At 45.6% G+C, this 25,659-nt stretch overlaps 10 non-coding genes and 1 pseudogene across 10 annotated transcripts; all 11 read left to right on the top strand.

Moving 5' to 3' along the window:
• The first annotated feature begins 1,113 nt into the window (after positions 1-1,113).
• LOC130331663 (U2 spliceosomal RNA) lies at positions 1,114-1,304 on the top strand. Its single transcript, XR_008874526.1, has one exon. It is a non-coding gene; the product is annotated as a U2 spliceosomal RNA (small nuclear RNA).
• A 2,112-nt stretch (positions 1,305-3,416) lies between these two features.
• Positions 3,417-3,607, top strand: LOC130331623 (U2 spliceosomal RNA). Its single transcript, XR_008874491.1, has one exon. It is a non-coding gene; the product is annotated as a U2 spliceosomal RNA (small nuclear RNA).
• Positions 3,608-5,705: 2,098 nt separating this feature from the next.
• LOC130331622 (U2 spliceosomal RNA) lies at positions 5,706-5,896 on the top strand. Its single transcript, XR_008874490.1, has one exon. It is a non-coding gene; the product is annotated as a U2 spliceosomal RNA (small nuclear RNA).
• A 2,094-nt stretch (positions 5,897-7,990) lies between these two features.
• LOC130331621 (U2 spliceosomal RNA) lies at positions 7,991-8,181 on the top strand. Its single transcript, XR_008874489.1, has one exon. It is a non-coding gene; the product is annotated as a U2 spliceosomal RNA (small nuclear RNA).
• Positions 8,182-10,265: 2,084 nt separating this feature from the next.
• On the top strand, positions 10,266-10,456 carry LOC130331620 (U2 spliceosomal RNA). The gene has a single exon (XR_008874488.1). It is a non-coding gene; the product is annotated as a U2 spliceosomal RNA (small nuclear RNA).
• Positions 10,457-12,530: 2,074 nt separating this feature from the next.
• LOC130331619 (U2 spliceosomal RNA) lies at positions 12,531-12,721 on the top strand. Its single transcript, XR_008874487.1, has one exon. It is a non-coding gene; the product is annotated as a U2 spliceosomal RNA (small nuclear RNA).
• A 2,065-nt stretch (positions 12,722-14,786) lies between these two features.
• Positions 14,787-14,977, top strand: LOC130331617 (U2 spliceosomal RNA). The gene has a single exon (XR_008874486.1). It is a non-coding gene; the product is annotated as a U2 spliceosomal RNA (small nuclear RNA).
• A 2,102-nt stretch (positions 14,978-17,079) lies between these two features.
• Positions 17,080-17,270, top strand: LOC130331616 (U2 spliceosomal RNA). Its single transcript, XR_008874485.1, has one exon. It is a non-coding gene; the product is annotated as a U2 spliceosomal RNA (small nuclear RNA).
• A 2,080-nt stretch (positions 17,271-19,350) lies between these two features.
• Positions 19,351-19,541, top strand: LOC130331615 (U2 spliceosomal RNA). Its single transcript, XR_008874484.1, has one exon. It is a non-coding gene; the product is annotated as a U2 spliceosomal RNA (small nuclear RNA).
• Positions 19,542-23,172: 3,631 nt separating this feature from the next.
• On the top strand, positions 23,173-23,374 carry LOC130331665 (U2 spliceosomal RNA; annotated as a pseudogene).
• A 2,075-nt stretch (positions 23,375-25,449) lies between these two features.
• Positions 25,450-25,640, top strand: LOC130331614 (U2 spliceosomal RNA). Its single transcript, XR_008874483.1, has one exon. It is a non-coding gene; the product is annotated as a U2 spliceosomal RNA (small nuclear RNA).
• The last annotated feature ends 19 nt before the right edge of the window (positions 25,641-25,659 follow it).

Genomic DNA, 25,659 nt, shown 5'->3' with positions numbered 1-25,659 from the left:
AATTTTTGGAAACCTTGGAGAAAACCCGGAATCATCCAAAGATGGAAGGCATAAAATTGGTTGAGCACTTTGTGGACAATACCAAGCTGTTCACAGTTAAGATGTACTCGCCATACGCGAAAGAAAGTGACATCAAGCTTTTTTTGCAGGAATTTTGTATGGAAGTAGAGGAAAGAGGTAAAGTCCTTAACCAACACCAGCTTTGGACAGGAAAATGGAAGTTCTTGTGCAGACTGAAAGAGGATGCGGGGGCGCCCGGAAGATTGTTGCTCCCACCAGCTCGGTTTAAAATAGGGAAGGACACAGGGGATTTATTTTTCCCAGAGATGGGAACTTTCTGCAAAAACTGCAAACAATACGGGCATGAAAGTTGTGGAAAGATAATATGTACCAAATGTCTAAAGGAAGGTCATGTCTTTTCTGAGTGTGGCCAAAGTAAGACCTGCAGGGCCTGTAAAAAGACTGGGCATTTCTTTAAAGACTGCCCGGAAAAATCTGAGGCTATGGAAGTTGGGGTGAAATTGAAGAGGAAGACAAAAGAAGAGAATATAGTTCCAGAGGCCAAAAAAGTTTCTGGCAAGAGCAAAGAAAAGTTGGACACAGGAAAAGAAATGGAAGAAGAAAGCGTAAGTGAGGCTTCTGAAGGGGAGCCAACAGAGGAATTAAAGAAAATAATTCTCAGTGAGTATTTTTCTGGATATTTGGGTGAAGTGCTAGACCAAGCCCCAAAGGAAGAAAAAGAAATATTTGTTCAAGACCTAGTAAAATTTAAAATAAAAGTGAATACCCGGCTTGAAACTGTGAGGGGAAAAATAATGCAGTCCATGAAGCCTGATGTAAGGCACTTCATGGCGACCTACCAAGTGTCACCATGGTTGGCAGTCCCTGTCAAAGAAGCTTTGAAGAGTGGAGCTCTTCAATTCGGTTTAATTGATTATTTGGCAGTTTTCGCATGGAGAAAGGGTTTCATTTTGGATTAAGGTTTATTTGAGTTATTGTTGTTAGTTGTTTTGTTGTTTTAATTTGTTTTATTCTGGAAATAAATAAATAAAAAAAAAAAAAAAAGTTACCTGATGATGAGCACAAAAATCTAGTTCATATGAGATCTTAGAACTATGATTTAGTTCTGAGGGAAACTTAAAAAAAAAAAATCTGTTCTTATCAGTTTAATATCTGATACGTCCCCTATCTGGGGACCATATATTAAATGGATTTTTGAGAACGGGGGCCGATTTTGAAGCTTGCTTCCGTCGCCCTATGCATTGACCCGATATGGCAGTATCTTCGGGTACAGTGCACCACCCCCTTACAGGGTTAAAAAGAAAGATTCCTACTTTCATTGCTACCTGCTTGCTGGCTAGCCAGCTAGCCAGCCCTGTGGGCCTTGCTGCTGCTGCAGCCAAAAAACAAAAGGTGGTGCTGCTGCTGCTTCTGCTGCTTCTGCTTCTGCTTGTGTCTGGCCGCTGTTGGAGCGTCCAAGCACAGGACTTCTGCTGCTGCTGACTAAATGGCCTCCTTAATTGGATCATTTGAATAGCCAGCACACCTGTGCAGGTAGGGCATGACATGATAGGCAGCTGCCTTGATAGCGGGTGGGTGCTGAATGTTCCTAATTGACAAAATAAGATTAATGCTTATGAAGAAATATAAAATCTCATCCCTTCCCCAATATCGCGCCACACCCCTACCCCTTAATTCCCTGGTTGAACTTGATGGACATATGTCTTTTTTCGACCGTACTAACTATGTAACTATGTAACATAACATGGGGGGGGGGGGGGGGGGTCTCCTGGCTGTTCACACAGGTGTGTCATTGCTGTACATTGACCATGCATTGCTTCTGTGGTATTGCAAAGGCAAAGACAAATGCTTCCAGCCATCCATTGCACTAATGGATTGGTCATCAGCTGGCTGTCTATGTCCCGCATCAATATAGACCAAAGTACAGAGGGTTAGGCTATGCTATTGTGCACCTACCTGATGCATCAGAAGGTGCGAGGCCCTTGCTAAATTCTGTGCACAGACTTTGAGATCTATACTTTAGACTGTATCTAAACCTGCTCAACATGGACTGACATTCTGGCCTACTTTCAGCCGATGCGACTTGTCTGTCGCTGAACAGTCGCTTTTTATGTATTCAGCACCTATGTATAATGTTGTAAAAATGCTCTAGAAGCTAAAGTCGCAGAAATGTCACACATATTTGGCCTGCAACTTTCTGTGCGACAAATTCAGACAGGAAAAATCAGTATAAATCCTTAGAAAATTATCCCCCAGTGTCTCCATCTGCTGGCGGTATTGAATAAGCATTGCTGCACTGATGGGGTATGCATTAGACGAAAAAAAAGAAGAAAAAGAAGAATAATACGCCCAGAAAAGAGGCGAAAAGGAGAAAAACGTAAAAAAACGTGAAAAAAAAGTAAGAGGAAGAGAAGGGAAAAAAAGGTGGAAATGGGTTTAAAAGTGATTTCGGCGGAGAAATATATATATATATATATATATATATATATATATATATATATATATATATATATATATATACACGCGCACACACACACATATATATAAACGTATTCTCCGTTGAGATATTGCAGCCGCTGCTGTGTCCAGGCCCAGGAGCCTTAGCACTGTGCTGTGATGTCACTCAATACCACTGACATCACTAGGTGTAAACAACATCTCTCCTTTGCTGTGTATGTGACTATGGAGCTGTTTGGTGATGTCGTCTATTATGGCCTTCATAGAAGCAACAGGAGATTGTTGCATCCATCTAGAACCCTCAGAACTACAGTGCTATGATGTCACTCACTTCCACAGGCCTTGCAGAGTGTAAACAACAACAACCCAGCTTTGTTGTGTATGTAACCATAGGGATTTGTGATGTCACCTAGAACCTTCACAGCAGCGACAGCTTTATGAGGAGCATCAGCACTGCTCTGCCTGAGCAGAACCATCACCGCCATAGGTTGTCAAATAACCCGGGTTTAACCCACACAGGTAAGTCCAATGGGGTGCAGGCATGTCCTCTATGCTTACAGCTTCCCGTGGGTGTTGGTTTGATACCGTTTGGGGACAGCCAAGGAGGCATCTGCAGGCAACAAAGGTAGGTGTGTGCTTGTGTGTGTGTTTCCTATGCAGATCCTAAGCCCAGTGTCACATGCAAGTAGGAGGAGTAAGAAGGGTTCCTGGCAAATCCGGGTTATGGATTGCATTTAAAAAGGCCCCGTGGGAGTGCAATGGGCCCCTGTCTTGCTGTTTAGCAATAATGGTATGGGTTTAGGTTCTGCTGTGTGTACTGGTGGTTGACTGCCCCCCAGCCCAGAGTGTGCATGGAAAATTGTCTGGCAGCCTCCCTGACAGCAAGCAGTGATAGTGCCCATGAAGGGCACCTTGTTGGGCCCGCCCCTTTCACGGTTATCGCTTCTCGGCCTTTTGGCTAAGATCAAGTGTAGTATCTGTTCTTATCAGTTTAATATCTGATACGTCCCCTATCTGGGGACCATATATTAAATGGATTTTTGAGAACGGGGGCCGATTTCGAAGCTTGCTTCCGTCGCCCTATGCATTGACCCGATATGGCAGTATCTTCGGGTACAGTGCACCACCCCCTTACAGGGGTTAAAAAGAAAGATTCCTACTTTCATTGCTACCTGCTTGCTGGCTAGCCAGCTAGCCAGCCCTGTGGGCCTTGCTGCTGCTGCTGCAGCCAAAAAACAAAAGGTGGTGCTGCTGCTGCTTCTGCTGCTTCTGCTTCTGCTTGTGTCTGGCCGCTGTTGGAGCGTCCAGGCACAGGACTTCTGCTGCTGCTGACTAAATGGCCTCCTTAATTGGATCATTTGAGTAGCCAGCACACCTGTGCAGGTAGGGCATGACATGATAGGCAGCTGCCTTGATAGCGGGTGGGTGCTGAATGTTCCTAATTGACAAAATAAGATTAATGCTTATGAAGAAATATAAAATCTCATCCCTTCCCCAATATCGCGCCACACCCCTACCCCTTAATTCCCTGGTTGAACTTGATGGACATATGTCTTTTTTCGACCGTACTAACTATGTAACTATGTAACATAACATGGGGGGGGGGGGGGGGGGGGGTCTCCTGGCTGTTCACACAGGTGTGTCATTGCTGTACATTGACCATGCATTGCTTCTGTGGTATTGCAAAGGCAAAGACAAATGCTTCCAGCCATCCATTGCACTAATGGATTGGTCATCAGCTGGCTGTCTATGTCCCGCATCAATATAGACCAAAGTACAGAGGGTTAGGCTATGCTATTGTGCACCTACCTGATGCATCAGAAGGTGCGAGGCCCTTGCTAAATTCTGTGCACAGACTTTGAGATCTATACTTTAGACTGTATCTAAACCTGCTCCAACATGGACTGACATTCTGGCCTACTTTCAGCCGATGCGACTTGTCTGTCGCTGAACAGTCGCTTTTTATGTATTCAGCACCTATGTATAATGTTGTAAAAATGCTCTAGAAGCTAAAGTCGCAGAAATGTCACACATATTTGGCCTGCAACTTTCTGTGCGACAAATTCAGACAGGAAAAATCAGTATGAATCCTTAGAAAATTATCCCCCAGTGTCTCCATCTGCTGGCGGTATTGAATAAGCATTGCTGCACTGATGGGGTATGCATTAGACGAAAAAAAAGAAGAAAAAGAAGAATAATACGCCCAGAAAAGAGGCGAAAAGGAGAAAAACGTAAAAAAACGTGAAAAAAAAGTAAGAGGAAGAGAAGGGAAAAAAAGGTGGAAATGGGTTTAAAAGTGATTTCGGCGGAGAAATATATATATATATATATATATATATATATATATATATATACGCGCACACACACACATATATATAAACGTATTCTCCGTTGAGATATTGCAGCCGCTGCTGTGTCCAGGCCCAGGAGCCTTAGCACTGTGCTGTGATGTCACTCAATACCACTGACATCACTAGGTGTAAACAACATCTCTCCTTTGCTGTGTATGTGACTATGGAGCTGTTTGGTGATGTCGTCTATTATGGCCTTCATAGAAGCAACAGGAGATTGTTGCATCCATCTAGAACCCTCAGAACTACAGTGCTATGATGTCACTCACTTCCACAGGCCTTGCAGAGTGTAAACAACAACAACCCAGCTTTGTTGTGTATGTAACCATAGGGATTTGTGATGTCACCTAGAACCTTCACAGCAGCGACAGCTTTATGAGGAGCATCAGCACTGCTCTGCCTGAGCAGAACCATCACCGCCATAGGTTGTCAAATAACCCGGGTTTAACCCACACAGGTAAGTCCAATGGGGTGCAGGCATGTCCTCTATGCTTACAGCTTCCCGTGGGTGTTGGTTTGATACCGTTTGGGGACAGCCAAGGAGGCATCTGCAGGCAACAAAGGTAGGTGTGTGCTTGTGTGTGTGTTTCCTATGCAGATCCTAAGCCCAGTGTCACATGCAAGTAGGAGGAGTAAGAAGGGTTCCTGGCAAATCCGGGTTATGGATTGCATTTAAAAAGGCCCCGTGGGAGTGCAATGGGCCCCTGTCTTGCTGCTTAGCAATAATGGTATGGGTTTAGGTTCTGCTGTGTGTACTGGTGGTTGACTGCCCCCCAGCCCAGAGTGTGCATGGAAAATTGTCTGGCAGCCTCCCTGACAGCAAGCAGTGATAGTGCCCATGAAGGGCACCTTGTTGGGCCCGCCCCTTTCACGGTTATCGCTTCTCGGCCTTTTGGCTAAGATCAAGTGTAGTATCTGTTCTTATCAGTTTAATATCTGATACGTCCCCTATCTGGGGACCATATATTAAATGGATTTTTGAGAACGGGGGCCGATTTCGAAGCTTGCTTCCGTCGCCCTATGCATTGACCCGATATGGCAGTATCTTCGGGTACAGTGCACCACCCCCTTACAGGGTTAAAAAGAAAGATTCCTACTTTCATTGCTACCTGCTTGCTGGCTAGCCAGCTAGCCAGCCCTGTGGGCCTTGCTGCTGCTGCTGCAGCCAAAAAACAAAAGGTGGTGCTGCTGCTGCTTCTGCTGCTTCTGCTTCTGCTTGTGTCTGGCCGCTGTTGGAGCGTCCAGGCACAGGACTTCTGCTGCTGCTGACTAAATGGCCTCCTTAATTGGATCATTTGAGTAGCCAGCACACCTGTGCAGGTAGGGCATGACATGATAGGCAGCTGCCTTGATAGCGGGTGGGTGCTGAATGTTCCTAATTGACAAAATAAGATTAATGCTTATGAAGAAATATAAAATCTCATCCCTTCCCCAATATCGCGCCACACCCCTACCCCTTAATTCCCTGGTTGAACTTGATGGACATATGTCTTTTTTCGACCGTACTAACTATGTAACTATGTAACATAACATGGGGGGGGGGGGGTCTCCTGGCTGTTCACACAGGTGTGTCATTGCTGTACATTGACCATGCATTGCTTCTGTGGTATTGCAAAGGCAAAGACAAATGCTTCCAGCCATCCATTGCACTAATGGATTGGTCATCAGCTGGCTGTCTATGTCCCGCATCAATATAGACCAAAGTACAGAGGGTTAGGCTATGCTATTGTGCACCTACCTGATGCATCAGAAGGTGCGAGGCCCTTGCTAAATTCTGTGCACAGACTTTGAGATCTATACTTTAGACTGTATCTAAACCTGCTCCAACATGGACTGACATTCTGGCCTACTTTCAGCCGATGCGACTTGTCTGTCGCTGAACAGTCGCTTTTTATGTATTCAGCACCTATGTATAATGTTGTAAAAATGCTCTAGAAGCTAAAGTCGCAGAAATGTCACACATATTTGGCCTGCAACTTTCTGTGCGACAAATTCAGACAGGAAAAATCAGTATAAATCCTTAGAAAATTATCCCCCAGTGTCTCCATCTGCTGGCGGTATTGAATAAGCATTGCTGCACTGATGGGGTATGCATTAGACGAAAAAAAAGAAGAAAAAGAAGAATAATACGCCCAGAAAAGAGGCGAAAAGGAGAAAAACGTAAAAAAACGTGAAAAAAAAGTAAGAGGAAGAGAAGGGAAAAAAGGTGGAAATGGGTTTAAAAGTGATTTCGGCGGAGAAATATATATATATATATATATATATATATATATATATATATATATATACGCGCACACACACACATATATATAAACGTATTCTCCGTTGAGATATTGCAGCCGCTGCTGTGTCCAGGCCCAGGAGCCTTAGCACTGTGCTGTGATGTCACTCAATACCACTGACATCACTAGGTGTAAACAACATCTCTCCTTTGCTGTGTATGTGACTATGGAGCTGTTTGGTGATGTCGTCTATTATGGCCTTCATAGAAGCAACAGGAGATTGTTGCATCCATCTAGAACCCTCAGAACTACAGTGCTATGATGTCACTCACTTCCACAGGCCTTGCAGAGTGTAAACAACAACAACCCAGCTTTGTTGTGTATGTAACCATAGGGATTTGTGATGTCACCTAGAACCTTCACAGCAGCGACAGCTTTATGAGGAGCATCAGCACTGCTCTGCCTGAGCAGAACCATCACCGCCATAGGTTGTCAAATAACCCGGGTTTAACCCACACAGGTAAGTCCAATGGGGTGCAGGCATGTCCTCTATGCTTACAGCTTCCCGTGGGTGTTGGTTTGATACCGTTTGGGGACAGCCAAGGAGGCATCTGCAGGCAACAAAGGTAGGTGTGTGCTTGTGTGTGTGTTTCCTATGCAGATCCTAAGCCCAGTGTCACATGCAAGTAGGAGGAGTAAGAAGGGTTCCTGGCAAATCCGGGTTATGGATTGCATTTAAAAAGGCCCCGTGGGAGTGCAATGGGCCCCTGTCTTGCTGCTTAGCAATAATGGTATGGGTTTAGGTTCTGCTGTGTGTACTGGTGGTTGACTGCCCCCCAGCCCAGAGTGTGCATGGAAAATTGTCTGGCAGCCTCCCTGACAGCAAGCAGTGATAGTGCCCATGAAGGGCACCTTGTTGGGCCCGCCCCTTTCACGGTTATCGCTTCTCGGCCTTTTGGCTAAGATCAAGTGTAGTATCTGTTCTTATCAGTTTAATATCTGATACGTCCCCTATCTGGGGACCATATATTAAATGGATTTTTGAGAACGGGGGCCGATTTCGAAGCTTGCTTCCGTCGCCCTATGCATTGACCCGATATGGCAGTATCTTCGGGTACAGTGCACCACCCCCTTACAGGGTTAAAAAGAAAGATTCCTACTTTCATTGCTACCTGCTTGCTGGCTAGCCAGCTAGCCAGCCCTGTGGGCCTTGCTGCTGCTGCAGCCAAAAAACAAAAGGTGGTGCTGCTGCTGCTTCTGCTGCTTCTGCTTCTGCTTGTGTCTGGCCGCTGTTGGAGCGTCCAGGCACAGGACTTCTGCTGCTGCTGACTAAATGGCCTCCTTAATTGGATCATTTGAGTAGCCAGCACACCTGTGCAGGTAGGGCATGACATGATAGGCAGCTGCCTTGATAGCGGGTGGGTGCTGAATGTTCCTAATTGACAAAATAAGATTAATGCTTATGAAGAAATATAAAATCTCATCCCTTCCCCAATATCGCGCCACACCCCTACCCCTTAATTCCCTGGTTGAACTTGATGGACATATGTCTTTTTTCGACCGTACTAACTATGTAACTATGTAACATAACATGGGGGGGGGGGTCTCCTGGCTGTTCACACAGGTGTGTCATTGCTGTACATTGACCATGCATTGCTTCTGTGGTATTGCAAAGGCAAAGACAAATGCTTCCAGCCATCCATTGCACTAATGGATTGGTCATCAGCTGGCTGTCTATGTCCCGCATCAATATAGACCAAAGTACAGAGGGTTAGGCTATGCTATTGTGCACCTACCTGATGCATCAGAAGGTGCGAGGCCCTTGCTAAATTCTGTGCACAGACTTTGAGATCTATACTTTAGACTGTATCTAAACCTGCTCCAACATGGACTGACATTCTGGCCTACTTTCAGCCGATGCGACTTGTCTGTCGCTGAACAGTCGCTTTTTATGTATTCAGCACCTATGTATAATGTTGTAAAAATGCTCTAGAAGCTAAAGTCGCAGAAATGTCACACATATTTGGCCTGCAACTTTCTGTGCGACAAATTCAGACAGGAAAAATCAGTATAAATCCTTAGAAAATTATCCCCCAGTGTCTCCATCTGCTGGCGGTATTGAATAAGCATTGCTGCACTGATGGGGTATGCATTAGACGAAAAAAAAGAAGAAAAAGAAGAATAATACGCCCAGAAAAGAGGCGAAAAGGAGAAAAACGTAAAAAAACGTGAAAAAAAAGTAAGAGGAAGAGAAGGGAAAAAAAGGTGGAAATGGGTTTAAAAGTGATTTCGGCGGAGAAATATATATATATATATATATATATATATATATATATATATATATATATATATATACGCGCACACACACGTATTCTCCGTTGAGACATTGCAGCCGCTGCTGTGTCCAGGCCCAGGAGCCTTAGCACTGTGCTGTGATGTCACTCAATACCACTGACATCACTAGGTGTAAACAACATCTCTCCTTTGCTGTGTATGTGACTATGGAGCTGTTTGGTGATGTCGTCTATTATGGCCTTCATAGAAGCAACAGGAGATTGTTGCATCCATCTAGAACCCTCAGAACTACAGTGCTATGATGTCACTCACTTCCACAGGCCTTGCAGAGTGTAAACAACAACAACCCAGCTTTGTTGTGTATGTAACCATAGGGATTTGTGATGTCACCTAGAACCTTCACAGCAGCGACAGCTTTATGAGGAGCATCAGCACTGCTCTGCCTGAGCAGAACCATCACCGCCATAGGTTGTCAAATAACCCGGGTTTAACCCACACAGGTAAGTCCAATGGGGTGCAGGCATGTCCTCTATGCTTACAGCTTCCCGTGGGTGTTGGTTTGATACCGTTTGGGGACAGCCAAGGAGGCATCTGCAGGCAACAAAGGTAGGTGTGTGCTTGTGTGTGTGTTTCCTATGCAGATCCTAAGCCCAGTGTCACATGCAAGTAGGAGGAGTAAGAAGGGTTCCTGGCAAATCCGGGTTATGGATTGCATTTAAAAAGGCCCCGTGGGAGTGCAATGGGCCCCTGTCTTGCTGCTTAGCAATAATGGTATGGGTTTAGGTTCTGCTGTGTGTACTGGTGGTTGACTGCCCCCCAGCCCAGAGTGTGCATGGAAAATTGTCTGGCAGCCTCCCTGACAGCAAGCAGTGATAGTGCCCATGAAGGGCACCTTGTTGGGCCCGCCCCTTTCACGGTTATCGCTTCTCGGCCTTTTGGCTAAGATCAAGTGTAGTATCTGTTCTTATCAGTTTAATATCTGATACGTCCCCTATCTGGGGACCATATATTAAATGGATTTTTGAGAACGGGGGCCGATTTCGAAGCTTGCTTCCGTCGCCCTATGCATTGACCCGATATGGCAGTATCTTCGGGTACAGTGCACCACCCCCTTACAGGGTTAAAAAGAAAGATTCCTACTTTCATTGCTACCTGCTTGCTGGCTAGCCAGCCCTGTGGGCCTTGCTGCTGCTGCAGCCAAAAAACAAAAGGTGGTGCTGCTGCTGCTTCTGCTGCTTCTGCTTCTGCTTGTGTCTGGCCGCTGTTGGAGCGTCCAGGCACAGGACTTCTGCTGCTGCTGACTAAATGGCCTCCTTAATTGGATCATTTGAGTAGCCAGCACACCTGTGCAGGTAGGGCATGACATGATAGGCAGCTGCCTTGATAGCGGGTGGGTGCTGAATGTTCCTAATTGACAAAATAAGATTAATGCTTATGAAGAAATATAAAATCTCATCCCTTCCCCAATATCGCGCCACACCCCTACCCCTTGATTCCCTGGTTGAACTTGATGGACATATGTCTTTTTTCGACCGTACTAACTATGTAACTATGTAACATAACATGGGGGGGGGGGGGGGGGTCTCCTGGCTGTTCACACAGGTGTGTCATTGCTGTACATTGACCATGCATTGCTTCTGTGGTATTGCAAAGGCAAAGACAAATGCTTCCAGCCATCCATTGCACTAATGGATTGGTCATCAGCTGGCTGTCTATGTCCCGCATCAATATAGACCAAAGTACAGAGGGTTAGGCTATGCTATTGTGCACCTACCTGATGCATCAGAAGGTGCGAGGCCCTTGCTAAATTCTGTGCACAGACTTTGAGATCTATACTTTAGACTGTATCTAAACCTGCTCCAACATGGACTGACATTCTGGCCTACTTTCAGCCGATGCGACTTGTCTGTCGCTGAACAGTCGCTTTTTATGTATTCAGCACCTATGTATAATGTTGTAAAAATGCTCTAGAAGCTAAAGTCGCAGAAATGTCACACATATTTGGCCTGCAACTTTCTGTGCGACAAATTCAGACAGGAAAAATCAGTATAAATCCTTAGAAAATTATCCCCCAGTGTCTCCATCTGCTGGAGGTATTGAATAAGCATTGCTGCACTGATGGGGTATGCATTAGACGAAAAAAAAGAAGAAAAAGAAGAATAATACGCCCAGAAAAGAGGCGAAAAGGAGAAAAACGTAAAAAAACGTGAAAAAAAAGTAAGCGGAAGAGAAGGGAAAAAAAGGTGGAAATGGGTTTAAAAGTGATTTCGGCGGAGAAATATATATATATATATATATATATATATATATATATATATATATATACGCGCACACACACGTATTCTCCGTTGAGATATTGCAGCCGCTGCTGTGTCCAGGCCCAGGAGCCTTAGCACTGTGCTGTGATGTCACTCAATACCACTGACATCACTAGGTGTAAACAACATCTCTCCTTTGCTGTGTATGTGACTATGGAGCTGTTTGGTGATGTCGTCTATTATGGCCTTCATAGAAGCAACAGGAGATTGTTGCATCCATCTAGAACCCTCAGAACTACAGTGCTATGATGTCACTCACTTCCACAGGCCTTGCAGAGTGTAAACAACAACAACCCAGCTTTGTTGTGTATGTAACCATAGGGATTTGTGATGTCACCTAGAACCTTCACAGCAGCGACAGCTTTATGAGGAGCATCAGCACTGCTCTGCCTGAGCAGAACCATCACCGCCATAGGTTGTCAAATAACCCGGGTTTAACCCACACAGGTAAGTCCAATGGGGTGCAGGCATGTCCTCTATGCTTACAGCTTCCTGTGGGTGTTGGTTTGATACCGTTTGGGGACAGCCAAGGAGGCATCTGCAGGCAACAAAGGTAGGTGTGTGCTTGTGTGTGTGTTTCCTATGCAGATCCTAAGCCCAGTGTCACATGCAAGTAGGAGGAGTAAGAAGGGTTCCTGGCAAATCCGGGTTATGGATTGCATTTAAAAAGGCCCCGTGGGAGTGCAATGGGCCCCTGTCTTGCTGCTTAGCAATAATGGTATGGGTTTAGGTTCTGCTGTGTGTACTGGTGGTTGACTGCCCCCCAGCCCAGAGTGTGCATGGAAAATTGTCTGGCAGCCTCCCTGACAGCAAGCAGTGATAGTGCCCATGAAGGGCACCTTGTTGGGCCCGCCCCTTTCACGGTTATCGCTTCTCGGCCTTTTGGCTAAGATCAAGTGTAGTATCTGTTCTTATCAGTTTAATATCTGATACGTCCCCTATCTGGGGACCATATATTAAATGGATTTTTGAGAACGGGGGCCGATTTCGAAGCTTGCTTCCGTCGCCCTATGCATTGACCCGATATGGCAGTATCTTCGGGTACAGTGCACCACCCCCTTACAGGGTTAAAAAGAAAGATTCCTACTTTCATTGCTACCTGCTTGCTGGCTAGCCAGCTAGCCAGCCCTGTGGGCCTTGCTGCTGCTGCAGCCAAAAAACAAAAGGTGGTGCTGCTGCTGCTTCTGCTGCTTCTGCTTCTGCTTGTGTCTGGCCGCTGTTGGAGCGTCCAGGCACAGGACTTCTGCTGCTGCTGACTAAATGGCCTCCTTAATTGGATCATTTGAGTAGCCAGCACACCTGTGCAGGTAGGGCATGACATGATAGGCAGCTGCCTTGATAGCGGGTGGGTGCTGAATGTTCCTAATTGACAAAATAAGATTAATGCTTATGAAGAAATATAAAATCTCATCCCTTCCCCAATATCGCGCCACACCCCTACCCCTTGATTCCCTGGTTGAACTTGATGGACATATGTCTTTTTTCGACCGTACTAACTATGTAACTATGTAACATAACATGGGGGGGGGGTCTCCTGGCTGTTCACACAGGTGTGTCATTGCTGTACATTGACCATGCATTGCTTCTGTGGTATTGCAAAGGCAAAGACAAATGCTTCCAGCCATCCATTGCACTAATGGATTGGTCATCAGCTGGCTGTCTATGTCCCGCATCAATATAGACCAAAGTACAGAGGGTTAGGCTATGCTATTGTGCACCTACCTGATGCATCAGAAGGTGCGAGGCCCTTGCTAAATTCTGTGCACAGACTTTGAGATCTATACTTTAGACTGTATCTAAACCTGCTCCAACATGGACTGACATTCTGGCCTACTTTCAGCCGATGCGACTTGTCTGTCGCTGAACAGTCGCTTTTTATGTATTCAGCACCTATGTATAATGTTGTAAAAATGCTCTAGAAGCTAAAGTCGCAGAAATGTCACACATATTTGGCCTGCAACTTTCTGTGCGACAAATTCAGACAGGAAAAATCAGTATAAATCCTTAGAAAATTATCCCCCAGTGTCTCCATCTGCTGGCGGTATTGAATAAGCATTGCTGCACTGATGGGGTATGCATTAGACGAAAAAAAAGAAGAAAAAGAAGAATAATACGCCCAGAAAAGAGGCGAAAAGGAGAAAAACGTAAAAAAACGTGAAAAAAAAGTAAGAGGAAGAGAAGGGAAAAAAAGGTGGAAATGGGTTTAAAAGTGATTTCGGCGGAGAAATATATATATATATATATATATATATATATATATATACGCGCACACACACGTATTCTCCGTTGAGATATTGCAGCCGCTGCTGTGTCCAGGCCCAGGAGCCTTAGCACTGTGCTGTGATGTCACTCAATACCACTGACATCACTAGGTGTAAACAACATCTCTCCTTTGCTGTGTATGTGACTATGGAGCTGTTTGGTGATGTCGTCTATTATGGCCTTCATAGAAGCAACAGGAGATTGTTGCATCCATCTAGAACCCTCAGAACTACAGTGCTATGATGTCACTCACTTCCACAGGCCTTGCAGAGTGTAAACAACAACAACCCAGCTTTGTTGTGTATGTAACCATAGGGATTTGTGATGTCACCTAGAACCTTCACAGCAGCGACAGCTTTATGAGGAGCATCAGCACTGCTCTGCCTGAGCAGAACCATCACCGCCATAGGTTGTCAAATAACCCGGGTTTAACCCACACAGGTAAGTCCAATGGGGTGCAGGCATGTCCTCTATGCTTACAGCTTCCCGTGGGTGTTGGTTTGATACCGTTTGGGGACAGCCAAGGAGGCATCTGCAGGCAACAAAGGTAGGTGTGTGCTTGTGTGTGTGTTTCCTATGCAGATCCTAAGCCCAGTGTCACATGCAAGTAGGAGGAGTAAGAAGGGTTCCTGGCAAATCCGGGTTATGGATTGCATTTAAAAAGGCCCCGTGGGAGTGCAATGGGCCCCTGTCTTGCTGCTTAGCAATAATGGTATGGGTTTAGGTTCTGCTGTGTGTACTGGTGGTTGACTGCCCCCCAGCCCAGAGTGTGCATGGAAAATTGTCTGGCAGCCTCCCTGACAGCAAGCAGTGATAGTGCCCATGAAGGGCACCTTGTTGGGCCCGCCCCTTTCACGGTTATCGCTTCTCGGCCTTTTGGCTAAGATCAAGTGTAGTATCTGTTCTTATCAGTTTAATATCTGATACGTCCCCTATCTGGGGACCATATATTAAATGGATTTTTGAGAACGGGGGCCGATTTCGAAGCTTGCTTCCGTCGCCCTATGCATTGACCCGATATGGCAGTATCTTCGGGTACAGTGCACCACCCCCTTACAGGGTTAAAAAGAAAGATTCCTACTTTCATTGCTACCTGCTTGCTGGCTAGCCAGCTAGCCAGCCCTGTGGGCCTTGCTGCTGCTGCAGCCAAAAAACAAAAGGTGGTGCTGCTGCTGCTTCTGCTGCTTCTGCTTCTGCTTGTGTCTGGCCGCTGTTGGAGCGTCCAGGCACAGGACTTCTGCTGCTGCTGACTAAATGGCCTCCTTAATTGGATCATTTGAGTAGCCAGCACACCTGTGCAGGTAGGGCATGACATGATAGGCAGCTGCCTTGATAGCGGGTGGGTGCTGAATGTTCCTAATTGACAAAATAAGATTAATGCTTATGAAGAAATATAAAATCTCATCCCTTCCCCAATATCGCGCCACACCCCTACCCCTTGATTCCCTGGTTGAACTTGATGGACATATGTCTTTTTTCGACCGTACTAACTATGTAACTATGTAACATAACATGGGGGGGGGGGGGGGGGGGTCTCCTGGCTGTTCACACAGGTGTGTCATTGCTGTACATTGACCATGCATTGCTTCTGTGGTATTGCAAAGGCAAAGACAAATGCTTCCAGCCATCCATTGCACTAATGGATTGGTCATCAGCTGGCTGTCTATGTCCCGCATCAATATAGACCAAAGTACAGAGGGTTAGGCTATGCTATTGTGCACCTACCTGATGCATCAGAAGGTGCGAGGCCCTTGCTAAATTCTGTGCACAGACTTTGAGATCTATACTTTAGACTGTATCTAAACCTGCTCCAACATGGACTGACATTCTGGCCTACTTTCAGCCGATGCGACTTGTCTGTCGCTGAACAGTCGCTTTTTATGTATTCAGCACCTATGTATAATGTTGTAAAAATGCTCTAGAAGCTAAAGTCGCAGAAATGTCACACATATTTGGCCTGCAACTTTCTGTGCGACAAATTCAGACAGGAAAAATCAGTATAAATCCTTAGAAAATTATCCCCCAGTGTCTCCATCTGCTGGAGGTATTGAATAAGCATTGCTGCACTGATGGGGTATGCATTAGACGAAAAAAAAGAAGAAAAAGAAGAATAATACGCCCAGAAAAGAGGCGAAAAGGAGAAAAACGTAAAAAAACGTGAAAAAAAAGTAAGCGGAAGAGAAGGGAAAAAAAGGTGGAAATGGGTTTAAAAGTGATTTCGGCGGAGAAATATATATATATATATATATATATATATATATATATATATATATATATATATATATATATATATACGCGCACACACACGTATTCTCCGTTGAGATATTGCAGCCGCTGCTGTGTCCAGGCCCAGGAGCCTTAGCACTGTGCTGTGATGTCACTCAATACCACTGACATCACTAGGTGTAAACAACATCTCTCCTTTGCTGTGTATGTGACTATGGAGCTGTTTGGTGATGTCGTCTATTATGGCCTTCATAGAAGCAACAGGAGATTGTTGCATCCATCTAGAACCCTCAGAACTACAGTGCTATGATGTCACTCACTTCCACAGGCCTTGCAGAGTGTAAACAACAACAACCCAGCTTTGTTGTGTATGTAACCATAGGGATTTGTGATGTCACCTAGAACCTTCACAGCAGCGACAGCTTTATGAGGAGCATCAGCACTGCTCTGCCTGAGCAGAACCATCACCGCCATAGGTTGTCAAATAACCCGGGTTTAACCCACACAGGTAAGTCCAATGGGGTGCAGGCATGTCCTCTATGCTTACAGCTTCCCGTGGGTGTTGGTTTGATACCGTTTGGGGACAGCCAAGGAGGCATCTGCAGGCAACAAAGGTAGGTGTGTGCTTGTGTGTGTGTTTCCTATGCAGATCCTAAGCCCAGTGTCACATGCAAGTAGGAGGAGTAAGAAGGGTTCCTGGCAAATCCGGGTTATGGATTGCATTTAAAAAGGCCCCGTGGGAGTGCAATGGGCCCCTGTCTTGCTGCTTAGCAATAATGGTATGGGTTTAGGTTCTGCTGTGTGTACTGGTGGTTGACTGCCCCCCAGCCCAGAGTGTGCATGGAAAATTGTCTGGCAGCCTCCCTGACAGCAAGCAGTGATAGTGCCCATGAAGGGCACCTTGTTGGGCCCGCCCCTTTCACGGTTATCGCTTCTCGGCCTTTTGGCTAAGATCAAGTGTAGTATCTGTTCTTATCAGTTTAATATCTGATACGTCCCCTATCTGGGGACCATATATTAAATGGATTTTTGAGAACGGGGGCCGATTTCGAAGCTTGCTTCCGTCGCCCTATGCATTGACCCGATATGGCAGTATCTTCGGGTACAGTGCACCACCCCCTTACAGGGTTAAAAAGAAAGATTCCTACTTTCATTGCTACCTGCTTGCTGGCTAGCCAGCTAGCCAGCCCTGTGGGCCTTGCTGCTGCTGCAGCCAAAAAACAAAAGGTGGTGCTGCTGCTGCTGCTTCTGCTGCTTCTGCTTCTGCTTGTGTCTGGCCGCTGTTGGAGCGTCCAGACACAGGACTTCTGCTGCTGCTGACTAAATGGCCTCCTTAATTGGATCATTTGAGTAGCCAGCACACCTGTGCAGGTAGGGCATGACATGATAGGCAGCTGCCTTGATAGCGGGTGGGTGCTGAATGTTCCTAATTGACAAAATAAGATTAATGCTTATGAAGAAATATAAAATCTCATCCCTTCCCCAATATCGCGCCACACCCCTACCCCTTGATTCCCTGGTTGAACTTGATGGACATATGTCTTTTTTCGACCGTACTAACTATGTAACTATGTAACATAACATGGGGGGGGGGTCTCCTGGCTGTTCACACAGGTGTGTCATTGCTGTACATTGACCATGCATTGCTTCTGTGGTATTGCAAAGGCAAAGACAAATGCTTCCAGCCATCCATTGCACTAATGGATTGGTCATCAGCTGGCTGTCTATGTCCCGCATCAATATAGACCAAAGTACAGAGGGTTAGGCTATGCTATTGTGCACCTACCTGATGCATCAGAAGGTGCGAGGCCCTTGCTAAATTCTGTGCACAGACTTTGAGATCTATACTTTAGACTGTATCTAAACCTGCTCCAACATGGACTGACATTCTGGCCTACTTTCAGCCGATGCGACTTGTCTGTCGCTGAACAGTCGCTTTTTATGTATTCAGCACCTATGTATAATGTTGTAAAAATGCTCTAGAAGCTAAAGTCGCAGAAATGTCACACATATTTGGCCTGCAACTTTCTGTGCGACAAATTCAGACAGGAAAAATCAGTATAAATCCTTAGAAAATTATCCCCCAGTGTCTCCATCTGCTGGCGGTATTGAATAAGCATTGCTGCACTGATGGGGTATGCATTAGACGAAAAAAAAGAAGAAAAAGAAGAATAATACGCCCAGAAAAGAGGCGAAAAGGAGAAAAACGTAAAAAAACGTGAAAAAAAAGTAAGAGGAAGAGAAGGGAAAAAAAGGTGGAAATGGGTTTAAAAGTGATTTCGGCGGAGAAATATATATATATATATATATATATATATATATATATATATATATATATACGCGCACACACACGTATTCTCCGTTGAGATATTGCAGCCGCTGCTGTGTCCAGGCCCAGGAGCCTTAGCACTGTGCTGTGATGTCACTCAATACCACTGACATCACTAGGTGTAAACAACATCTCTCCTTTGCTGTGTATGTGACTATGGAGCTGTTTGGTGATGTCGTCTATTATGGCCTTCATAGAAGCAACAGGAGATTGTTGCATCCATCTAGAACCCTCAGAACTACAGTGCTATGATGTCACTCACTTCCACAGGCCTTGCAGAGTGTAAACAACAACAACCCAGCTTTGTTGTGTATGTAACCATAGGGATTTGTGATGTCACCTAGAACCTTCACAGCAGCGACAGCTTTATGAGGAGCATCAGCACTGCTCTGCCTGAGCAGAACCATCACCGCCATAGGTTGTCAAATAACCCGGGTTTAACCCACACAGGTAAGTCCAATGGGGTGCAGGCATGTCCTCTATGCTTACAGCTTCCCGTGGGTGTTGGTTTGATACCGTTTGGGGACAGCCAAGGAGGCATCTGCAGGCAACAAAGGTAGGTGTGTGCTTGTGTGTGTGTTTCCTATGCAGATCCTAAGCCCAGTGTCACATGCAAGTAGGAGGAGTAAGAAGGGTTCCTGGCAAATCCGGGTTATGGATTGCATTTAAAAAGGCCCCGTGGGAGTGCAATGGGCCCCTGTCTTGCTGCTTAGCAATAATGGTATGGGTTTAGGTTCTGCTGTGTGTACTGGTGGTTGACTGCCCCCCAGCCCAGAGTGTGCATGGAAAATTGTCTGGCAGCCTCCCTGACAGCAAGCAGTGATAGTGCCCATGAAGGGCACCTTGTTGGGCCCGCCCCTTTCACGGTTATCGCTTCTCGGCCTTTTGGCTAAGATCAAGTGTAGTATCTGTTCTTATCAGTTTAATATCTGATACGTCCCCTATCTGGGGACCATATATTAAATGGATTTTTGAGAACGGGGGCCGATTTCGAAGCTTGCTTCCGTCGCCCTATGCATTGACCCGATATGGCAGTATCTTCGGGTACAGTGCACCACCCCCTTACAGGGTTAAAAAGAAAGATTCCTACTTTCATTGCTACCTGCTTGCTGGCTAGCCAGCTAGCCAGCCCTGTGGGCCTTGCTGCTGCTGCAGCCAAAAAACAAAAGGTGGTGCTGCTGCTGCTTCTGCTGCTTCTGCTTCTGCTTGTGGCTGGCCGCTGTTGGAGCGTCCAGGCACAGGACTTCTGCTGCTGCTGACTAAATGGCCTCCTTAATTGGATCATTTGAGTAGCCAGCACACCTGTGCAGGTAGGGCATGACATGATAGGCAGCTGCCTTGATAGCGGGTGGGTGCTGAATGTTCCTAATTGACAAAATAAGATTAATGCTTATGAAGAAATATAAAATCTCATCCCTTCCCCAATATCGCGCCACACCCCTACCCCTTGATTCCCTGGTTGAACTTGATGGACATATGTCTTTTTTCGACCGTACTAACTATGTAACTATGTAACATAACATGGGGGGGGGGGGGGGGGGGGGTCTCCTGGCTGTTCACACAGGTGTGTCATTGCTGTACATTGACCATGCATTGCTTCTGTGGTATTGCAAAGGCAAAGACAAATGCTTCCAGCCATCCATTGCACTAATGGATTGGTCATCAGCTGGCTGTCTATGTCCCGCATCAATATAGACCAAAGTACAGAGGGTTAGGCTATGCTATTGTGCACCTACCTGATGCATCAGAAGGTGCGAGGCCCTTGCTAAATTCTGTGCACAGACTTTGAGATCTATACTTTAGACTGTATCTAAACCTGCTCCAACATGGACTGACATTCTGGCCTACTTTCAGCCGATGCGACTTGTCTGTCGCTGAACAGTCGCTTTTTATGTATTCAGCACCTATGTATAATGTTGTAAAAATGCTCTAGAAGCTAAAGTCGCAGAAATGTCACACATATTTGGCCTGCAACTTTCTGTGCGACAAATTCAGACAGGAAAAATCAGTATAAATCCTTAGAAAATTATCCCCCAGTGTCTCCATCTGCTGGAGGTATTGAATAAGCATTGCTGCACTGATGGGGTATGCATTAGACGAAAAAAAAGAAGAAAAAGAAGAATAATACGCCCAGAAAAGAGGCGAAAAGGAGAAAAACGTAAAAAAACGTGAAAAAAAAGTAAGCGGAAGAGAAGGGAAAAAAAGGTGGAAATGGGTTTAAAAGTGATTTCGGCGGAGAAATATATATATATATATATATATATATATATATATATATATATATATATATACGCGCACACACACGTATTCTCCGTTGAGATATTGCAGCCGCTGCTGTGTCCAGGCCCAGGAGCCTTAGCACTGTGCTGTGATGTCACTCAATACCACTGACATCACTAGGTGTAAACAACATCTCTCCTTTGCTGTGTATGTGACTATGGAGCTGTTTGGTGATGTCGTCTATTATGGCCTTCATAGAAGCAACAGGAGATTGTTGCATCCATCTAGAACCCTCAGAACTACAGTGCTATGATGTCACTCACTTCCACAGGCCTTGCAGAGTGTAAACAACAACAACCCAGCTTTGTTGTGTATGTAACCATAGGGATTTGTGATGTCACCTAGAACCTTCACAGCAGCGACAGCTTTATGAGGAGCATCAGCACTGCTCTGCCTGAGCAGAACCATCACCGCCATAGGTTGTCAAATAACCCGGGTTTAACCCACACAGGTAAGTCCAATGGGGTGCAGGCATGTCCTCTATGCTTACAGCTTCCCGTGGGTGTTGGTTTGATACCGTTTGGGGACAGCCAAGGAGGCATCTGCAGGCAACAAAGGTAGGTGTGTGCTTGTGTGTGTGTTTCCTATGCAGATCCTAAGCCCAGTGTCACATGCAAGTAGGAGGAGTAAGAAGGGTTCCTGGCAAATCCGGGTTATGGATTGCATTTAAAAAGGCCCCGTGGGAGTGCAATGGGCCCCTGTCTTGCTGCTTAGCAATAATGGTATGGGTTTAGGTTCTGCTGTGTGTACTGGTGGTTGACTGCCCCCCAGCCCAGAGTGTGCATGGAAAATTGTCTGGCAGCCTCCCTGACAGCAAGCAGTGATAGTGCCCATGAAGGGCACCTTGTTGGGCCCGCCCCTTTCACGGTTATCGCTTCTCGGCCTTTTGGCTAAGATCAAGTGTAGTTCTGCTCGCTTGGTCTGGCCGGAGGGTGTCTGGGGTACCCGGCTCCTTTGCCTGGGGGGATCGTCCTTCTTAACGGAGGGACTTCACCCCCCTGCTGCTATTAGGGAGCCGGCCTAGTCCCCAGACAACGGGAGGCGATCCACACCCACCTACCTGCTTAAGTGGGGGAGGTGCCTGGATACCTTGGAGATGGCTGAAGATCGTGGATCTGCTTCTGAAGGTGTACCATCCTTCGCAAGATTACGGAATGGAGTGCGGATTTCCTTGCAGGATGTGCGGAAAAAGGAGAGAGGCCTGGTATTCGTGGTCGAGGATGTTTTGTTCAAGCTCTTGGAGATCAGGAAGGAACAAATTCTTTCCATGCTGGAATTTCCAAAGAGTGGATACTATGATGTTGTGCTTATGTCAGAAGAGGACTATGATGTATTCTGGAGCCGTTTTCAGCAAAGGAAAGGAAGTTCGGTCCTGGAGGGAGTGGGGATAATTCCACACTTCCCTCGCAGAGAAAGACTGGTGACTGTAAGAATGTACAGCCCATATACACCAGAAGAAGACATTGTTACTTTCCTGTTAAGATTTTGTGATAATGTATTGCCCAAAGGTAAGATTTTGAACCAGTTTGGATTATGGACTACCAAATGGAAGTTTGAAGTAAAATTTAAAGAAACGGTGGATGGTAAGCTAATAGTCCCGCCAGGGCGGTTTAAAATTGGAACGGTAAACGGTGACTTGTTTTTCTCCGGCATGCAAGAGTTTTGCCGTAAGTGTAAGCAGTATGGCCATAGTAAGGACGTATGTACATTCCTGTGGTGCTTCAAGTGCCAAGAAGAAGGTCATGAGGCGGAGAATTGTGAGAAGAAGAAGAAGTGCCATCTGTGTGGGAATGAGGGCCATCTTCTTGGCTCTTGTCCCAAGAAAAAGGTTGGGAAAAAAGAGGCGGTTAAAAGAAGCCGAGAGGAAGTAGTTGAAGCAAAAGAGCCTGAGCTAGAACAGGTTCCAATAAGAAGAGCAGCGGAACAGAAGAAAAAGAAAGAGGTGGAAGAGTTTGTGCCGTCACAATATGGTGGTGTGCTTGGAAGTTTATTGGAGAATCTGTCAGAAACAGAAAGACGGACATTTGATAAAGAAATGATTGAGCTAAAAGCAAGATTTAAGTCACGGGAGGAGGAGGTGCGGGACAAAGTTTATTTTTCTTTTAAGGCGGATATGAATCGTTTCATTGAAGCGTATAAAATTCCAGCCTGGTTGGCATCTCAAGCCAAGAGTGATGTGACTAGAGGGAATATCAGTCTAGGTTTGATTGATTTCCTAACGGTGTATGCTTGGAGGAAGGGAATGACTTTCTAATGGAGATTTGTTAATTAGAAAGTAAGGTATGGTTTAGTTATTTTATGGGTTTTTCTTTATGTATTGATTTTAAAATGTTTCTTTTTATTTCATTTGGTGTTTAAGAAAAGAAATTAAATTATGTTACCCAAGGATGAACACAATAATTGAGTTTCAAATAAGATCTTGGAACTCTGAGTGAGTTCTGAGGGCAACTTAAAAAAAAATCTGTTCTTATCAGTTTAATATCTGATACGTCCCCTATCTGGGGACCATATATTAAATGGATTTTTGAGAACGGGGGCCGATTTCGAAGCTTGCTTCCGTCGCCCTATGCATTGACCCGATATGGCAGTATCTTCGGGTACAGTGCACCACCCCCTTACAGGGTTAAAAAGAAAGATTCCTACTTTCATTGCTACCTGCTTGCTGGCTAGCCAGCTAGCCAGCCCTGTGGGCCTTGCTGCTGCTGCAGCCAAAAAACAAAAGGTGGTGCTGCTGCTGCTTCTGCTGCTTCTGCTTCTGCTTGTGTCTGGCCGCTGTTGGAGCGTCCAGGCACAGGACTTCTGCTGCTGCTGACTAAATGGCCTCCTTAATTGGATCATTTGAGTAGCCAGCACACCTGTGCAGGTAGGGCATGACATGATAGGCAGCTGCCTTGATAGCGGGTGGGTGCTGAATGTTCCTAATTGACAAAATAAGATTAATGCTTATGAAGAAATATAAAATCTCATCCCTTCCCCAATATCGCGCCACACCCCTACCCCTTAATTCCCTGGTTGAACTTGATGGACATATGTCTTTTTTCGACCGTACTAACTATGTAACTATGTAACATAACATGGGGGGGGTCTCCTGGCTGTTCACACAGGTGTGTCATTGCTGTACATTGACCATGCATTGCTTCTGTGGTATTGCAAAGGCAAAGACAAATGCTTCCAGCCATCCATTGCACTAATGGATTGGTCATCAGCTGGCTGTCTATGTCCCGCATCAATATAGACCAAAGTACAGAGGGTTAGGCTATGCTATTGTGCACCTACCTGATGCATCAGAAGGTGCGAGGCCCTTGCTAAATTCTGTGCACAGACTTTGAGATCTATACTTTAGACTGTATCTAAACCTGCTCCAACATGGACTGACATTCTGGCCTACTTTCAGCCGATGCGACTTGTCTGTCGCTGAACAGTCGCTTTTTATGTATTCAGCACCTATGTATAATGTTGTAAAAATGCTCTAGAAGCTAAAGTCGCAGAAATGTCACACATATTTGGCCTGCAACTTTCTGTGCGACAAATTCAGACAGGAAAAATCAGTATAAATCCTTAGAAAATTATCCCCCAGTGTCTCCATCTGCTGGCGGTATTGAATAAGCATTGCTGCACTGATGGGGTATGCATTAGACGAAAAAAAAGAAGAAAAAGAAGAATAATACGCCCAGAAAAGAGGCGAAAAGGAGAAAAACGTAAAAAAACGTGAAAAAAAAGTAAGAGGAAGAGAAGGGAAAAAAAGGTGGAAATGGGTTTAAAAGTGATTTCGGCGGAGAAATATATATATATATATATATATATATATATATATACGCTCACACACACACATATATATAAACGTATTCTCCGTTGAGATATTGCAGCCGCTGCTGTGTCCAGGCCCAGGAGCCTTAGCACTGTGCTGTGATGTCACTCAATACCACTGACATCACTAGGTGTAAACAACATCTCTCCTTTGCTGTGTATGTGACTATGGAGCTGTTTGGTGATGTCGTCTATTATGGCCTTCATAGAAGCAACAGGAGATTGTTGCATCCATCTAGAACCCTCAGAACTACAGTGCTATGATGTCACTCACTTCCACAGGCCTTGCAGAGTGTAAACAACAACAACCCAGCTTTGTTGTGTATGTAACCATAGGGATTTGTGATGTCACCTAGAACCTTCACAGCAGCGACAGCTTTATGAGGAGCATCAGCACTGCTCTGCCTGAGCAGAACCATCACCGCCATAGGTTGTCAAATAACCCGGGTTTAACCCACACAGGTAAGTCCAATGGGGTGCAGGCATGTCCTCTATGCTTACAGCTTCCCGTGGGTGTTGGTTTGATACCGTTTGGGGACAGCCAAGGAGGCATCTGCAGGCAACAAAGGTAGGTGTGTGCTTGTGTGTGTGTTTCCTATGCAGATCCTAAGCCCAGTGTCACATGCAAGTAGGAGGAGTAAGAAGGGTTCCTGGCAAATCCGGGTTATGGATTGCATTTAAAAAGGCCCCGTGGGAGTGCAATGGGCCCCTGTCTTGCTGCTTAGCAATAATGGTATGGGTTTAGGTTCTGCTGTGTGTACTGGTGGTTGACTGCCCCCCAGCCCAGAGTGTGCATGGAAAATTGTCTGGCAGCCTCCCTGACAGCAAGCAGTGATAGTGCCCATGAAGGGCACCTTGTTGGGCCCGCCCCTTTCACGGTTATCGCTTCTCGGCCTTTTGGCTAAGATCAAGTGTAGTATCTGTTCTTATCAGTTTAATATCTGATACGTCCCCTATCTGGGGACCATATATTAAATGGATTTTTGAGAACGGGGGCCGATTTCGAAGCTTGCTTCCGTCGCCCTATGCATTGACCCGATATGGCAGTATCTTCGGGTACAGTGCACCACCCCCTTACAGGGTTAAAAAGA

This window comes from Hyla sarda, unplaced genomic scaffold (genome assembly GCF_029499605.1).
Source record: "Hyla sarda isolate aHylSar1 unplaced genomic scaffold, aHylSar1.hap1 scaffold_353, whole genome shotgun sequence".
In the NCBI taxonomy this organism is placed as follows: Eukaryota; Metazoa; Chordata; class Amphibia; order Anura; family Hylidae; genus Hyla; species Hyla sarda.
Note: the sequence above shows the minus strand (reverse complement) of the source record. Positions and strands in the feature narration are given on the sequence as shown.